General features: G+C 42.8%; 1 protein-coding gene across 1 annotated transcript in view; it reads left to right on the top strand.

The window, feature by feature from the left end:
• The window catches only part of Dpy19l1 (dpy-19 like C-mannosyltransferase 1), a 94629-nt gene extending 92945 nt beyond the window's left edge, over positions 1 to 1684 (top strand). Inside the window, exon 23 of the mRNA XM_028763787.1 lies at positions 477 to 1684. The gene's annotated coding sequence lies outside the window, so the exon portion shown is untranslated. The remainder of the gene's footprint in view (positions 1 to 476) is intronic.
• Positions 1685 to 3574: the final 1890 nt, after the last annotated feature.

The raw sequence follows: 3574 nt of genomic DNA, 5'->3' as shown, positions 1-3574 counted from the left end.
GAGAGAGAGAGAGAGAGAGAGAGAGAGAGAGAGAGAGAGAGAGAGAGCGAGCGCTTATGGTGGCTGTAGTTTATGCTAATTTTACTTTCACTATTAAGATAAAATAAAGCCTAAGTAACTTCTGTCAAAATGTAAATGAATAGAGTTTTTTATTTTGTTTTCAAAATTGCCTGTCTTTAATAAGACAAAGCCTTAAGCCTTATAATTTTGCCTCCAAAAAAAAAAATTTCAGTGTGAGGAGTGAGTATGCTCAGTCTTCCCCATTTTTTCCTTGATTTTTTTTTAAATTTCTAAACATGCTTTGAATTTCTTATACGAATTTTGTTTCTTAGAAGTTAATTTGTGTGAAATGAGATACTTCAAAACCATAATCTTCATTGTTGTAAGAAATGGTTTTGAGATTTTAAATTCTAAAGAAACTGTGACCATGGCTGACTACACATTTAGTTATACAGTCTTCTCTTTATTAACCACAGGCAGATTAACCTCAGTGTGGATTGTCCTTGAGACCTGAACCCTCAGGGATGGCTTCCGGTGCCCACTTCTGGCAGCCATGGAAAAGCTGTTCTCTTTCTGCCTTCTTCCCAGAGCCCAAGGACAGGCTTGTCTGGGGGACATTGGTCACCTGCAAAGACAGCACTTGCGACTGAGGAGTGTGGCCTCAGTAAGGCGCCAGCCTCACCAGCCAGGGTCTCCCTCTCTGACGCTGCCCGGGGACTGCCATTCCTACTGTTGCAGACTGTGGCCAAGCTTCCTCATCTGATGCTTAGTTTTATTTCATAAGCTTTTACCAACTCAGAAAACAGGGGAGCAGCTGGAGGGCGTGGTTTAGGGATGTTGAGTGATGATGTAATAATGCAGGGGAATGTAAAGAAAAGGACAGGCATGGGTGTGAGGGATGCATGCCCTGCCCTCCACACGGCTATTCTGCAGCCCAACATGGCTGCTGTGTGGATACAGCAGTTAGGATTTTTTTTATCACCTTTTAAAAATTATTTTCTGTCCTTACCCTCTAACAATTCCCTTCATAATAAGTTCACATGTAATGATTGGAAATTCTGTACAGAGAAACAAAACATTAAAATACTATTAGAGCCAGTTCACATGCTGGGAAACATTAAAAGTAGTCTAAATTAGTTTTTTTTGCAGAAACCTTTTGTAACAGTCTGTCTTAATGTAACTCCACCAGCAAGCTCTGCTTGTATTTTAGGCAAGTCAGCTTGGAACTGAGGCCTTGGGGGCCACTGCATACTTAGCCTCCAGCACATGGAGCAGCAGCCGGTACCCTGCGGCGGTGGAGGGGGCACCATTTTTATGGCAACATGGAGTGGTAATAGATTGTATGTAGCTGACAATGCAGTATTAAAGTGCAGTATTTTGCATATTTTTAGCATTTACAAATATTTTTGCTTTAGTGTGAGGAAAGGAAGGAAAGACAGAAAGCAACTGAATAGTTATTATTGTGACATAAAAAAAAAAAAGCTGGGTAATCCGTCCATTAAAAGATAAACCTCTGAGATGCCTGGCAGCGTGTGTGCTATTGCAGTAGGCCAGCAGCACGAATGAGAAAACAAAAGGATGTGTCTGTAATAAAGTGATCCTACACAGGAGTGTTGTATTTTTATGAATTTTATGCCCCTTGTTTACATGTACTATGTTAAATAAAAAATCCATGAAAAATGTACCAAGTGCTTCTCTGCCTGCTCCTGCCCTCTGCACCCACTGTGGCTGTGCACATTCCCGTCTGTAGCCAGATGGCCATGAGCCGCTCCACATCATCGTACAGCCCTCACTGAAATGGGGAAGGATGACAAGCTGGGGCCGTTGCTGATGGTAGGGACTGGAATCATCCAAAAGGGTATGGTGCTTATGGTCAGAGCCACACGTTCCTTTGTCCTTTTTTGTCAAGGGACATATGTATTGGTATAATTGCAGGGTTGCTGACAGCTTTCCCATGCATTACACCAAAGACAGTTTGTTGTAAAAGATTCCCCAAATTATAGTTCATATATTTGTGTGTTATTGCTTCTACTGTTTGGAGGGAAGGCAGTTTAGCTGTGTTCACCCATATAGAACTAACAAACTTGCCTTTTTTTGTTTTGTTTTTGTTATTAGATTTGTTTGATCATTCATTTGTTTGTTTTTCTACACAATTTCTGTGTATAACTCTGGCACTAGTCTATAGACCAGTCTGGCCTGGAAGTCCAAGATTGACTGCCTCAGTCTGATAGGATTAAAGGCATGTGGCTCCACCACTCAGCTTAGAACTGACTTTCTGACAAAGCTGCACTTCAATTCTGACATCTTTAGAGAATGGTGCTCTGATATGCTAATTCACAAGCTAGTGGCCATCAGAAGTACCCAGAAAAATCTGGCAACTTGCCAAGCTTCTCACTTGGCTGATCTAAGATGGGGACCCCAGGATTTACATTTTTATTAGTGTAGTTATATATGATGGGCTTCATTATGATATTTTCACACATGAATATGTTTGGGTCACTTTCACCCCTCCATTGCCTTCTCTTGTCACCTCCCACTCTCACTGATCCCCTTTCTAGTCCCAAAGAATACTCTTCTTTTATGTCTTGTCTGTCTGTCTGTCTGTCTGTCTGTCTCTGTCTGTCTGTCTGTCTGTCTGTCCCAGCAGATTTCTTTAGGGTTATAACAAGTTTGCAGGCACATGAGTGAGGGATTGATTACTAATGTCTAAAGGCTGGAGAACGTGTCCGTCTGGCAGCCTATTAACTACCTATAGATCTTCAGGGATGGGTGGGACCCCATGAGGCCCCTCCCCTAGCAATTGTTAATTGCCTATAAGTAGTAATCTGGGAGAGGTGGGCCCTGTGAGCCCTCCTACTCCATCCCATAACTAACTGTTGATGGGTCTAATCATGAGTGGGTTCTAGCAGTGATGACGACTGCCAAAGGTTGAAGATTGCAGCAACTTTGCTAGGTCCTGAAGATTGTGTTCCCCATTGTACCCCTCCTCTGTCTCCTACAGTCTTTGTACCCCATCCCACTTCATGTCGTTCCTGAACCTTGGAAGGGGAATGCCCTATTCAGAGTTTAGCACCCACTAGTTATTCTGCAAACCAACCTGATACGACCTTCTGTAGTAACTGCAGCCCAGTACAAAAGGAAGCTTTGCTGACAGCAGCCTTAGTCTATGGACATACTACTCAGAAGCAAACTGACAGCTACATCATGTCTTGTTAGCAAGGGCTTCCCCATGAGGGCCTAAGTCCTTCAAAGCTATGGCTTTTGACTAGGGTTGCAGCACCGCGCATATGAATCAACTTGCCAGTCTCATCTCAAAACAGTTAACAGTTGCAACAGTGTTGAACACTGGATACATCTTGCCCTGCAGGTCAGTACTGGAGTTAATGTCATCCACAGGCATACAAAGGAACATAGTACCCTGCTAGCAGCTTGCAGAGCCCCTTCCAGCACCATAAAATTTTACCAGCAGGAGGAAGCTTCAAACTCACTTACTTGCAACTTGATTTCAGCATGTCTTTCAACCAAAGGATGTATTGTGTTCAGTAGTAGGGTCTTACTATCTAGCTAAGGTATG

The sequence above is a fragment of the Grammomys surdaster genome, unplaced genomic scaffold, assembly GCF_004785775.1.
Source record: "Grammomys surdaster isolate TR1022 unplaced genomic scaffold, NIH_TR_1.0 140, whole genome shotgun sequence".
NCBI classification, from domain to species: Eukaryota; Metazoa; Chordata; class Mammalia; order Rodentia; family Muridae; genus Grammomys; species Grammomys surdaster.
Note: the sequence above shows the minus strand (reverse complement) of the source record. Positions and strands in the feature narration are given on the sequence as shown.